Source organism: Hordeum vulgare, chromosome 5H (genome assembly GCF_904849725.1).
Source record: "Hordeum vulgare subsp. vulgare chromosome 5H, MorexV3_pseudomolecules_assembly, whole genome shotgun sequence".
NCBI classification, from domain to species: Eukaryota; Viridiplantae; Streptophyta; class Magnoliopsida; order Poales; family Poaceae; genus Hordeum; species Hordeum vulgare.
This window is the reverse complement of record NC_058522.1, coordinates 320,806,288-320,821,621: the sequence shown is the minus strand read 5'-3', so window position 1 is coordinate 320,821,621 and position 15,334 is coordinate 320,806,288.

The window sequence follows — 15,334 nt, the reverse complement described above, 5'->3', positions numbered from 1 at the left end:
ATGCAGATGGATTGTTTGGACTTAGTTGATTTTGAATCATTTGAGACATGCAAATCATACCACATGGAACAAGAAAGTAACTTGTTGGAAGTACTACATTTTGATGTGTGCAGTCCAATGAGTGCTGGGGCATGTAGTGTATATCGTTATGTTCTTACTTCACTGACGATTTGAGTAGATACAAGAGTATTTACTTGATGAATCACAAGTCTGAAATATTGAAAATTTCAAAGCTATTTCAGAGTGAAGATCGTCGTGACAAGAGGATAAAATGTCTACGATATGATCATAGAGATGAATATCTGAGTTGCGAGTTTTGGTACACAGTTAAGACAATGTGGAAATTGTTTTTCAATTCATGCCACCTAGAACGCCATAGTGTGATGGTGTGTCCGAACGTCATAGCCGCGCCCTATTTGTTATGGTGCATACTATGATGTCTATTATCGAATTATCATTATCGTTTATGGGTTATGCATTAGAAACAACCGTATTCACTTTAAATAGGGCACCGCGTATTTCCTTTGAGATGACACAGTATGAACTATGGTTTGGAGAAACCTGAGTTGTCGTTTCTTGAAAGTTTGGGGCTACGACGCTTATGTGAAAAAGTTTCAGTCTGATAAGCTCGAACCCAAAGCGGATAAATGCATCTTCATAGGATATCCAAAACAGTTGGGTACATCTCCTATCTTAGATCCGGAAGCAAAGTGTTTGTTTCTAGAAACGGGTCATTTCTCGAGGAAAGGTTTATCTCGAAAGAATTGAGTGGGAGTGTGGTGGAACTTGATGAGGTTATTGAACCGTCACTTCAACTAGTGTGTAGCAGGGCGCAGGAAGTTGTTCCTATGGCACCTAGACCAATTGAAGTGGAAATTGATGATGGTGATCATTAAGCTTCGGATCAAGTTACTACAAACCTCGTAGGTCGACAAGGTCGCGTACTACTGCAGAGTGGTTGCTACTTCTCAAACAACAGCGCCAGAAATTGACACGTTGACACAGACTTGCTTGCGTTGGTTTTTCCCTTGAAGAGGAAAGGCTGATGCAGCACACGAGCAGTAAGTATTTCTCTCACTTTGAGAACCTAGGTATCAATCCAATAGGAGAATCTCGTCAAGTCCACAGTACCCGCTGTCTATGACACGGAGGCCCCACGCGATAGTTAAAATAAAAATAAAAATAATGTTTTTATTAAATAAATAAATAGATATATTAGTTAAATTAATTAATTAGATAATTAGAATAAGTAGAGTATGACACGTGGGTCCCCCGCTAAATTAATCTGATTAATTAATATTTAATCTTAATTAAAACTTGTGCCTATGACGTTCGGGACCCGCTGGTGAGTTGACCAGTCAAATGTTGATGTCAGCATGCCATCATGCTGATGTCATAATAGCTTTTTATTAAATTATTTAACTCTGTTTTTAATTCCTAATTATTGAATAAAACTTTAAAAATTAAGATTAAATAATCTGTAAGTCAGATCAAAATATTTTCAACATGAAAGTTGATCAGCAGAACGAGACGAACCCGGATACACGGTCCATTCGTCTGTCACGCGTCCCTGGCATAGCAAACATAGAACTTTTCCATCATCTCCAGTATAACCGGTAGTAGCCCGAGACCCGGAAAATATCGTCACATATTCTTCCAACCCGTCTATGACAGATGTTGCTGCGTTAGCTCATGTCTAGCCTGCATCTTGCCATGTCATGCTTTGTGTTGCACCGTTGCTATTATTTATTGTTTCTTCCCCCTCTTCTTGCCGGTAGACCCCGAGACTGACACTGCTGCCGGGTACATCTACGACCCTGCCGATCAGTCCTTTGCCACAGAGCAGCAAGGCAAGCAAACCCCCCTTGATCATTCCTATATCAACTATGTCTTTCTTCCTACTGCTTGCATTAGTATTTTGCTACTGTTATAGTTAGCTCCTATATCTGATGCATAGCCTGTTTTTGATGAACTGCTACTTTCAGTCATGTACCTTTAATATGCCTAGTATAGGTGGAGCAGTCATCCCCTCTGACCCCGTAGTTCAGTTGCCCCGCTTGTTTTCACTCTCGATCCCTGATCAACAAGCCAGACCCGACACAGCACATACACCCCCCTTCGTTGTACGATGCTACAGAGATACTATCGGGTACCGAGGGTGACACCACTAAGTACTCCTGATGATATCTCTGTAGTATAGCTAGTCGGTCGTGGTTATCGAGGGTGATTCCTCTTTCACCAGTCCCGATGACGCCTCTGTCGTGCAACCCCTCAAGTGTGGGACCCCCGAGGGTGATTCGTCTAAGCCCACCTTGACGGGTACATCGTTCGGAATCCAACGAGGGTGATACCTCGGATTCCCCCCGATGTTACAACCACACAGTTACTCGACCTTGTTACTGGGATCTTTGGTGATTAGTTGTAAGATGGGTGGATTCCCGTGAGACTGTGTTTGGGTATTTGATCTGGGTTGATCGGAGACCTTTTCGCACTAACCGGCTACGCGGGAAGAATTATGGGTACTCGGCGTCGCGGTATCAGCCGAAGCTTTTCAGATGTCAGCAATCGTAGTGGCGCGCGCCCGAGTGGTCCCGAGATGCATTGCGCTTGTGATTAAGGGATGCTAGGACTGACGTCGGCCGCCCTCGCATCGTGCAGGAGCGCAGAGGGGAACTGGGCCCATGAACCCTTTGCGCTTAGGATTTAGACCGGCGGGCTGACCTCTCTGATTAGTCTTAGGTGGGGCTGCGACGTGTCGATATTCCGAGGCCGGGCAGGACCCAGAAAAGTATGTCCGGCCAGAGTGTTATCGAGCGTGACGGGACATGTGGTGCACCCCTGCAGGGATGAAAATTAACTATTCGGATAGCCGTGTCCACGGTTACAGGACGACTTGGAGTTGTGCCCCGATCTTATACAACTACAATTGTTACTTAACTGGAATTAGTTTTACTCGGGATTGCTTCCTCGCAGGAAGTCGAGGGAGGATCTTTAGGCGTGACCTCACTTTAATATTGCTGCAACAATATGACAATTATTGTGTTACCCCTGTTCTACTCTCGTCTATTGCTGCAAGACCCTGAAGATGCTAGTCTTCGATAGGACTAGGCCTTCTCTCTCTATTCTCGCCTTGCTGCAGTCAGTCCACATATAACCCCTCTTCTTTGATACTGGTGCATAATTAGAATAGTTCTAATGTAAGACTTGCGAGTACTTTGGATGAGTACTCACTGCTGCTTTGCTCCCCCTTTGTCCCCTTGATCCGTTGCTGCGACCAGATGATGGAGCCCAGGAGTGGAGTTTCCTGCCGACGCCTGTCGCCCCGATGGTGTCATCTTCGTGGAGGCCGCTGATGATCAGGAGTAGTTAGGAAGCTCCCAGGCAGGAGGCCTCGCCTCGTTCGATCGTTGTTTCTTTCGTGCTAGCCTTCTCTAAGGAACCCCTTGTTTTATGTCTGTACTCAGATATTGTTGCTTCCGCTGACTCGTGTGTTTATCGAGCTTCTGTATTCTAGCCCTCGAGGCCCCTGGCTTGTAATATGAAGCTGATGTTATTTTACTTGTGTCTAGAGTTGTGTTGTGATATCTTCCCGTGAGTCCTTGGGTTTGATCGTACGCATTTGCGTGTATGATTAGCGTACGATTAAACCGAGGGCGTCACAGCTGGTGGCCCCCTCCCCTGATTCTCCAGCTTCCCGATCTTTTTCTGTTCCGGAAAAAATCTTTTTGGCAGTTTTCTTCCATTTGGACTCCGTTCAAAATCCTCCTCTGAAAGGGGTCAAAAACATGGAAAAAAACAGGAACTGGCTCTTGGCACTGAGTTAACAAGTTAGTCCCAAAAAATATATAAAAGACATGCAAAACATCCAAAGTTTGACAAGAAATAGCATGAAACCATCAAAAATTATAGATACGTTGGAGACGTATCAAGCATCCCCAAGCTTAACTCCTGCTCGTCCTCGAGTAGGGAAGTGATAAAGAATGATTTTTTTATGTGGAATGCTACCTAGGATAGTTGTCCTTTGCAACTTCTTTCACGTGACATGAATGTTTAGATCCGTAAGATTCGAAACAATAGTTTTCTATTGACATTAAAACAATAATACTTCAAGCAAACTAGCAAGGTAATCATGAACTTTCAAAATAACAAGGCCAAGGAAAGTTATCCCTACAAAATCATATAGTCTAGCTATGCTCCATCATCCTCACACAACTAATGTAAATCATGCACAACCCCGGTATTGGCCAAGTAATTGTTTTCGCACTCTTACTTTCTCAAACCTTTTATAACTATCACGCAATACATGAGCGTGAGCCATGGATATAGCACTATAGGTGGAATAGAGTGTGGTGGTGGTTGTGAGACAAAAAGGAGGAGATGGTCACATTGACTCGGTGTATCAAAGGGCTATGGAGATGCCCATTAATAGATATCAATGTGAATGAGTAGGGATTGCCATACAACGGATGCACTAGAGCTATAAGTATGTGAACGCTCAAAGGGAAAACTAGTGGGTGTGCATCCAACTTGCTTGCTCGCGAAGACCTAGGGCAATTTGAGGAAGCCCATCATTGGAATATACAAGCCAAGTTATATAATGAAGATTCCCACTAGCATATGGTAGTGACAAAGCAAGAAGCTCTCAATCATCAAGAACATGGTGCTATTATGAAGCACAAGTGTGGAAAAAGATAGTAGCATTGTCCCTTCTTTCTTTTTCTCTTTTTTTATTATTTGGGCTCTTGGGCCTCTCTTTTTTCTTTTTTTTATTTGGGCTCTTTGGCCTCTCTTTTTTCCTCACATGGGACAATGCTCTAATAATGATGATCATCACACTTTTATTTACTCACAGCTCAAAGCTTAGAAATAACTGTATAGGAAATGCCTCCGGCGGTGTACCGGGATGTGCAACGATCTAGCATGGTGTATGACGTTGAAACATCTCGCTAGCTATCTTACGATCATGCAATGGCAATATGATAGTGACGGCACAAGTCACGAGACGGAACGGTGGGAGTTGCATGGAAATATATCTTGGAATGGCTATGAAAATGTCTTAGTAGGTAGGTATGGTGGCTGTTTTGAGGAAGGCATATGGTGGGTTTGTGCACCGGCGGAAGTTGCGCGGCACTAGAGAGGCTAGCAAAGGTGGAAGGTGAAAGTGCATCTATAACATGGACTCACATTAGTCATGAAGAACTCACATACTTGTTGTGAAAGTTTCTATTCGTAATCGAAACAAAGTGCTAAACGCATACTCCTAGGGGAAGGATTGGTAGGTGTTAACCATCGCGCGATCCCGACCACAACACAACGGATGACAATCAATAGATCAATTATGCTCCAACTTCCTAACATAGCGGTTCACCATACGCGCATGCTACGGGAATCACTAACTTCAACACAAGTATTTCTAGATTCACAACACCCTACTAACATAGCTCTTAATATTACCAAATCCACGTCTCAAAACTAATTGAGAGGAATCAAGATTTCTCTTTCTACTCAATGCACATGAAGATGGAGGGTTTTTTTTGTATCCTCTTTGGGTACCTATCACCTTTGGGACTACTTTCATTGCATAAGCCAACTACCAAGTCACGCACCGCCGTGCTCTAAAATATATAAGTGAAGCACATAGAGCAAAATTATCTAGCTCAAAAGATATAAGCGAAGCACTATGAGCATTCTAGCAAAATCACGATGAGTGCATGTCTCTCTCTCTCAAAAAGGTGTTCAGCAAGGATGATTGTGACATAGCAAAAAGAAAAGACTCCTACGATACAAGACTATCCAAGCAAAACACATATCATGTGGTGAATAAAAATATAGCTCCAAGTAATGTTACCGATGGATTGAAGACGAAAGAGGGGATGCCTTCCCGGGGCATCCCCAAGCTTAGGCTTTTTGGTGTCCTTGAATTTGACTTGGGATGCCTTGGGCATCCCCAATCTTGACCTCTTTCCACTCCTTATCTGGTTGTCCATGAGAACATCACCCAAAACTTGAAAACTTCACAACACAAAACTTAAACAGAAACTTGTGATAACATTAGCACAAGAAAACAAACTACCACTTCTTTTGGTACTGTAGAAAACTTGAATTCTATCTATATTGGTGTTGGGCTACTATATTCTCACTTTTCCATGGCTAGTACCCCCCGATACTAACCATAGTTTCATCAAAACAAGCAACCAACTCAACAAAAACAGAATCTGTCAAAAACAGACCAGTCTGTAGAAATCTATATACTTCGTATACTTCTGGTACCTCACAAAATCTGAAAACTTACGACTGCCTGGGCAAAAGGCATATCAACCAGCAGCAAAAAGTATGAACTCAAAAGCTCTTTCTGAATAAAAATGAAAAATCATCTCGTGAGCGAAAAGTTTCTGTCTTTTTCCAGCAGGATCAAACAACCATCACCAAGACTAGTCATAAAGGTTTTGTTTGGCTCAAACACAAAAAAACACAATCACAACAGAATTATGATGGTGTGGACGCAACAAAACAGAAAGAAAAAAGATAAATTCATTGGGTTGCCTCCCAACAAGCGCTATTGTTTAACGCCCTTAGCTAGGCATAAAAGCGATAGAATAACGTATCGTCGTCTTTGGTGCTCAAACCATAAGTGGCCCTCATCATGGATTCATAAGGCGATCTTATTTTCTTTCTAGTAAAGTGTTCCATGCCCTTCCTTAAAGGAAACTGAAATCTAATAATCCCTTCATTCATATCGATGATAGCACCGATAGTCCTTAGGAAAGGTCTACCAAGAATAATAGGGCATGTAGGATTGCAATCAATGTCAAGCACAATGAAATCCACGGGTACATAGTTCCTATTAAGAACATCATTAATCCTTCCCATGGGTTTTTTGATAGTAGAATCCGCAAGATGCAAATTAAGAGAACACTCTTCAATCTCATTAAAACCCAGAACATCACATAAAGACTTTGGAATCGCAGAAACACCAGCACCCAGATCACACAAAGCATTACATTCATAGTTTTTTATTTTGATTTTGATTGTAGGTTCCCACTCATCATGAAGCTTTCTAGGGATAGAGACTTCCAATTCAAGTTTCTCTTCAAGAGATTTTATCATAGCTTCGATGATATGATCGGTAAAGGCCTTGTTTTGGCTATAAGCGTGTGGAGAGTTCAACATGGATTGCATCAAGGAAATGCATTCAATCAAGGAGCAACTATCATAATTGAATTCCTTCAAATCCATGGTAGTAATTTCATTACTACTCAAAGTTTTAATATCTTCTACTCCACTTTTAATGCTTTTAGCATCAAGATAGATGGACTCCGAATCATTGGGGCGCTTTTAAACCAAAGTGGATTCATATCCAGCCCCATAATCATTAGGTTTGTCACAAGAAAACAAAGATTCAATGGGAGTCACACCAAGCACTTTAAGATCTTCGTGATTCTTATCACGAGAACACGCCTTTTTAAGCCATTCATGTCTAGCACGAATTTGGGCGGTTCTTTCTTGGCTCTCAATCATGGAAACACACATAGCTTTCAAAGTTTCAACCATATTGATCTTGGGAGGAGCACATCTAACTTTCAAAGCATCAACATCACTAGACATTCTATCAACGCTCTTAGCCAAATCGTCAATTTTGAGTAGCTTTTCCTCCATGGACGCATTGAAAATCTTTTGTGAGTTGATGAACTCTTTGATATTACTCTCTAGTTCAGAGGGTAACCTATCGTAATTTCCATGAGTATTGTTGTAGGAGTTGCCAAAGTTATTAGAGGAGTTACTAGGAAAAGGCCAAGGAACATAGTTTCCTCTAAAAGCATTGTTGTTGCCAAAATTATTCCTACCAACAAAATTAACATCCAAGCTAGCATTGCTACTCTCAATCAAGGAAGACAAGGGCATATCAATAGGATCTAAAGGAGCACTTCTACTAGCAACCAAATTCATTAACTCGTCCATCTTAGCACTCAACGAGTTAATTTCTTCTATAGCGTGTACCTTCTTACTAGTAGGTGACCTTTCAGTGTGCCACTGAGAGTCGTTCGTCATGATGTTGTCTAGCAGTTTTGTGGCTTCCCCTAATGTGATTTCCATGAACGTTCCACCTGAGGCGGAGTCCAAGATATTTCTACAAGCGAAATTCAAGCCAACATAGAATATTTGTATAATCATCCAAAGACTCAAGCCATGAGCGGGACAATTTCTAATCATCAATTTCATTCTCTCCCAAGATTGTGCAACATGTTCATGATCAAGTTGCTAGAAATTCATGATATCATTATGGAGAGAGATGATATTAGCCGGCAGAAAATACTTGGATATATAAGCATCTTTGCACTTATCCCAAGAATTGATACTATTTTTGGGCAAAGAAGAAAACCAAGTTTTCGCGCGATCTCGCAACGAGAAAGGAAAAAACTTAAATTTAATCACATCATTATCCACATCTCTCTTCTTTTGCATATTGCAAAGCTCAATGAAGGTACTGAGATGGGATGCGGCATCTTCACTAGGAAGGCCGGAGAATTGCTCTTTCATAACAAGATTCACCAAAGCGGCATTGATTTTGTATGACTCCGCACTAGTGGCGGGAGCAATCGGAGTACTAATAAAATCATTATTATTAGTATTCAAGAAGTCACAAAGTTTGGTGTTTTCATTCATGGTGACTTCGGCAAGAAAGCAAGCACACGAACGAACAAAGAGCAAGCGAGAAAAAGGGCGAACGAAAAGGCAAACGAAAAAGGCAAATTGTGAAGTGGGGAGAGGAAAACGAGAGGCAACTGGCAGACAAAGTAAATGCAAGAGATGAGTTTGCGACACTTACTGGGATGAGTTCTTGACATGATCCTCCCCGGCAACGGTGCCAGAAATCCTTCTGCTACTTCTCAAACAATAGCGCCAGAAATTGACACGTTGACGGAGACTTGCTTGCGTTGGTTTTTCCCTTGAAGAGGAAAGGGTGATGCAGCACAGGAGCAGTAAGTATTTCCTTCAGTTTGAGAAGCAAGGTATCAATCCAGTAGGAGAATCTCATCAAGTCCAGAGTACCCGCCCAAACACAAACGAGCTTGCAAAGGTATCTCCAAAGGTGTCTGTTGGGTTGGCATGGATCAAGACTGGGATTTGTCACTCCGTGTGACAAAGAGGTATCTCGGGCCCCACTCGGTAATGCAACATCACAATAAGCCTTGCAAGCAATGTGACTAAGAAGTTAGTCACGAGATCTTGTATTACGGAATGAGTAAAGAGACTTGCCGGTAACGAGATTGAACTAGGTATAGAGATACCGACGATCGAATCTCGGACAAGTAACATACCAAAGGACAAAGGGAATAGTATACGGAATTATATGAATCCTTCACATAGAGGTTCAACCGATAGAAATCTTCGTAGAATATGTAGGAACCAATATGGACATCCAGGTCCCGTTGTTGGTTATTGACCAGGGAGTGTCTCAGGTCATGTCTGCATAGTTCTCGAACCCGCAGGGTCTGCACACTTAAGGTTCGGTGATGTTTTGGTATAGTTGAGTTATATATGTTGGTGACCGAAGGTTGTTAGGAGTCCTGTATGAGATCACGGATGTCACGAGGGTTTCCGGAATGGTCCGGAAACAAAGATTGATATATAGGAAGTTGGTGTTTGGATTCTGGAAGGTTTTCGGGCATTGCCGGCAGTGTACTTGGAGTGACGAATGGGTTCCGGGGGCCCACTGGGTGGGCCCACCACGCCCCAAGGGGTCCACATGGGTTTGTTGGATGCGAAATAGGGCATAATGGGCTGACAAAGTCATCCAAGGAAAGCCCATGAGGAAAAAGTGGAAAATCCAAAAGAGGTGGGAAATTAAGGAAGGAGTCCTAATACAAGTGGAGTTGGAGGAGGACTCCTCCCTCCTCTAGTTCGGCTGACACAAGGGAGCCTCCCTTGTGGCGCCAAGGCTGCCCCCTCCCTCCTCCTATATATACTAGAGTTTTAGGGCTTTTTGAGACACAACTTTTACACGTGCAACTCAAACCTATACCACGTAGTTCTACCTCTAGATCTGTTTTCTGTGGAGCTCGGGCGGAGGCATACAGGAATAGATCATCACCATCACCGGCGCACCATCATGCTGCCAAAGAACTCATCTACCTCCCTGTATCTCTTATTGGATCAATAAGGCAGAAATCGTCATCGAGCTGTACGTGTGCGAGACGCGGAGGTGCCGTCCGTTCGGCACGTGCTCGGAACGGATCATGGGAAGGATCGCGAGACGGTTCGTGGGATGGTTTGTGGGACAGATCGTGAAGACGTACCACTACATCAAATGCATTTATTAACGCTTCCGCTTAGTGATCTACAAGGGTATGTTGATCCGATCTCCCTCTCATAGATGAAAATCACCATGATAGATCTTCGTGTGCGTAGGAAATTTTTTGTTTCCCATGCAACGTTCCCCAACAGTGGCATCATGAGCTAGGTTCATGCGTAGATGTAATCTCGAGTAGAACACATAAGTTTTTGTGGGCGTTGATGTTCGATTTTCTGCCCTCCTTACTCTTTTCTCGATTCGACGGTATTGTTGGATTGAAGCGGCCCGGACTAACATTACTCGTACGCTTACGGGAGACCGGTTTCATCGACTAACATGCAACTCGTTGCATAAAGATGACTGGCGGGTGCTTGTTTCTTCAACTTTAGTTGAATTGGATTTGTCTGAGGCGGTCCTTGGAGAGAGGTTAAATAGAAATTTGCACATCTCCGTTGTGGTTTTGCGTAAGTAAGATGTGATCATACTGGAAACCCATAGCAGCAACGTAAAACATGCAACAACAAATTAGAGGACGTCTAACTTGTTTTTGCAGGGTATGCTTGTGATGTGATATGGCCAAAGACATGATGTGATATATTGGATGTATGATATGATCATGTTGTAATAGTTAATATCGACTTGCACGTCGATGCTACCGCAACCGGCAGGAGCCATAGGGTTGTCTTTAAACTAATGTTTGTGCTTGCAGATGCGTTTACTATATTGCTAGGTTGTAGTTTTAGTAGTGATAGCATATATAGCATGACAACCTCGATGGCGGCACGATGATGGATATCATGGTGTGGCGCCGGTGACGATGAAGATCATGCCGGTGCTTTGGTGATGGAGATCAAGAAGAACAAGATCATGGCCATATCATGTCACTTATTAATTGCATGTGATGTTAATCCTTTTATGCACCTTATCTTGCTTAGAATAACGGTAGCATTATAAGGTGACCCCTCACTAAAATTTCAAGATAAAATTGTGTTCTCCCCGACTATGCACCGTTGCAATAGTTCGTCGTTTCGAGACACCACGTGATGATCGGGTGTGATAGACTCAACATTCACATACAACGGGTGCAAAAGAGTTGCACACGCGCAACACTCGGGTTAAACTTGACGAGCCTAGCATGTGCAGACATGGCCTTGGAACACAAGAGACCAAAAGGTCGAGCATGAATCGTATAGTTGATATGATTAGCATAGAGATGTTTACAACTGAAACTATACTCAACTCACGTGATGATAGGACTTGAGTTAGTGGGTTTGGATCATGCACCACTCAAATGACTAGAGGGATGTATTTTTTGAGTGGGAGTTCTTCAGTAATATGATTAATTGAACTAATTATCATGAACATAGTCAAAAGTTCTTTGTGAATTATGATGTAGCTTGCGCTATAGCTCTACTATTTTTTATATGTTCCTAGAGAAAACTTAGTTGAAAGATGATAGTAGGAACTTCGCGGACTGAGTCCGTAAATCTGAGGATTATCCTCATTGCCACGCAGAAGGCTTATGTCCTTAATGCACCACTCGGTGTGCTGCACCTCGAGCGTCGTCTGTGGATATTGCAAACATCTGACATACACGTTTTTTATGACTACATGATAGTTCAGTACGTCATACTTAATGGCTTAGAAGCAAGGCGCCGAAGACGTTTTGAAACGTCACGGAAAATAAGAGATGTTCTAAGAGATGAAGTTGACATTTCATGCTCGTGCCCTTGTTGAGAGGTATGAGACCTCCGACAAGATTCTTTGTCTACAAATTAAAGGAGAAAAGCTCAACCGTTGAGCACGTGCTGAAATTCTCTGAGTACAACAATCGCTTGAATCAAGTGGGAGTTAATCTTCCAGATGAGATAGTGATGGTTCTTCAAAGTCACTGCCACCAAGCTGCTAGAGCTTCGTGATGATCTATAAACATATCAAGGATAGATATGATGATCCTTGAGGTATTCGCAATGTTTGACACTGCGAAAGTAGAAATCAAGTAGGAGCATAAATTGTTGATGGTTAGTAAAACCATTAGTTTCAAGAAAGGGCAAGGGTAAGAAGGGATACTTTATGAAATGACAAAACAGTTGCTGCTCTAGTGAAGAAACCCAAGGTTGAACATGAACCCGAGAGTGAGTGCTTCTGTTATGAGGGGAACGGTCACTAAAGCGGAGCTACCCTAGATACTTGGTAGATAAAAATGCTGGCAAAGTCGACATAAGTATATTTGATATACATGATATTGATGTGTACTTTACTAGTACTCCTAGTAGCATGAGTGTATTAGATACCGGTTTGGTTGGTAAGAGATTAGTAACTCGAAATAAAAGCTACGGAATAAACGGAGACTAGCTAAAGGCAAGGTGACGATACGTGTGTTTCCAAGGTTGATGTCATCAAACATCGCATGCTCCCTCTACCATCGGGATTGGTGTTAAACCTAAATAATTGTTATTTGGTGTTTGCGTTGAGCATGAACATGATTTGATCGTGTTTATTGCAAATACAATTGAGTAATGTCTTTTATGGTCATGCACCCAATGTGAGAGGATTGTTCATATTGATTGTTGATTGTGATGACACACATATACATAACATTGAGACCAAAAGATGTAGAGTTTGCAACAGCTACCTCCGGCAACCCCCTCGGATTAACCTCACCGTCAGCCATACTCTTTGGATGGTGAAACCCTTAATAAAGAAACCTCGCCCTGATACCAATTGAAAGGATAAATATGGTTGACTATAGGGTGGGTGAATAGGCAACGCACAATTTTTTTACATTTTCTTTAACTAAATTAAGTTTAGTTACAAATAGGTTGTCTAGATATGCAACTAAGTGAGCAACCTATATGATGCTAACAACAACAATAATAAGCAAGAAGTAAATACAAGTAAAGGTAAGAAATAACCACAAGTGGGACCGATGCAGACGAGGATGTGTTTCCAAAGTTCCTTCCCTTTGAGAGGAAGTATGTATCTGTTGGAGCGGTGTGGAGGCATAATGCTCCCCAAGATGCCACTAAGGCCACCGTATTCTCCTCATGTCGTCACACGATGCGAGGTGCCATGATTCCACTAAGTGGTTCCCTTGAAGGTGGCGACCTAACCTTTACAAACAAGGTTGGGGCAGTCTCCACAACTTAATTGGAGGCTCTCATCAAGACCATGAAGCTTCACCAAAATGGAATGTGGTTTCGAAGTGACCTCAACCGTCTAGGGTGCTAAAACATCCAAGAGTAACAAGATCCGCGAGGGATTAGTGGGGGGAATCAAATTTCTCTTGGTGGAAGTGTAGATCAAGGACCTCTCAACCAAACCCTAGAATATCAACAAGTTTTGTTGGATAGGGAGAGAAATCGGGCTAAAATGGAACTTGGAGCAACAATAGAGCTTTGGGGGGAAAGGTGAAGTTCTCAGGGAAGAAGAACCCCTTTACATAGTGGGGGAAAGAATATGCCTGTTACCCACCCCCTCAGCACGAGCCAGAGCGGTACTACCGCTCCTGGGAGCGGTACTACCGATCATAAGAGGTAGTATCGCTCAGAGTGAGCGGTATTACTGCTCATGTAGGGGGGGCGAATCAGAGAGGAGGTAGGGCCATGAAAGAACATTCAGTGCAAGGGTTTTTGGCAGAGAAGAAATCTCCATTTAAGCGGAAAAGAGGGTGATATGAAAGTGTACGTGACGATTCCACCGAGACTTTTCCAAAGCGGATTCCATTTTAATAGTATGACTTTTCCTATGACTCAAGTCCACCGACAATGAAACGTAAGAGAGAAAACCATCTTCACATCAATACATCGAGGGGCAAGAATCATCTTTGTGCAAACCGAGGAAGTACCTGAAAGGCTTATCGCGCACGATTAGTCCGCAAATGTACTATCCTCAATCACCAAAACTACTTGGGTAGATATATGCCCTAACATCCCCCTACTGAGGACTTGTGGCAAGGGCCAAGAATGCCCAACCACGCCTCGTCACAATCACACGGGAATCCACCTGCTCCACACATGTCATCATGTTCAAGTAGTAAAGTTAAAGGAACCGTGTGTCTATAACATAAAAGGTTTCCGAGGTATCAACCTCGATGGATTCAAATCTAGGTAACCGTCAAGGTGTCCAGGGAGGAATCATCCTTGATGGTTCACGCTTGAGGCGTTGCATGACAGAGTCGTTATCGTAAGTGGTGAAAGAGGAATCCCCTCCGCAATCCACCTCTGGTTAACTATACTACAGAGTTAACATCAGGAGTACATTTTGAGGTATCACCCTCGGTATTCGATAGTAGCTCTACAGGGTCATATAACTAAGGGGGTGTCAGGTGATGTCACACATCTAGATCATCGATCGAGATAATCGAGTCTTCGAGTCTTCGATTCTTTGAGTCTTCAAGTCATCGAGTCTTCGATGATGAAGCAGGGGCAACTGGGACATAGTGGAGTCACTCCGGATCACTAATCAACCTATACTAAGCATTTAATATGGAGTAGGGTATAATAGCAGTTTAACAAAAATAGGCTATGCAACAAAATAGGAGCTATCTACGAAAGTAGCGAAATCTAATGCAAGCATGAGGGAGAAAGAATGGGTGATATCAGAATGATCAAGGGGCGGGGGGGTTGCTTGCCTCGTTGCTCTGCTACAAAAGTCTGATTATCAGTGGTGTAGTCATACCCGACAACATCGTTAGTCTCGGTATCTACTGAAGAGAAGATGGGGAGAAACAATAAATAAAAGCAAGCAAATGCAACATGATGCATGACGTGGTAATAGTGGAAATATGCAGTGCTAGGGATGAGCTAACGGAGTACTACCCGTCATGGACGGAGCGGGAAAATATCTAACGATATTTCCCGGGTCTCTAACTTCTGTCGGATAGTTGATCCTAAGGCCAAATGTGTTCATCATGCTAGGAGCATGTGACAGATGAACGGACAACGTATTTAGATTCTTGGGATTTTTTTTAATCCATTTTCATATATAAAATGTTTTCATCCCACTTGTGGTTTAACTTATATGAATTTTCAAAGTTTT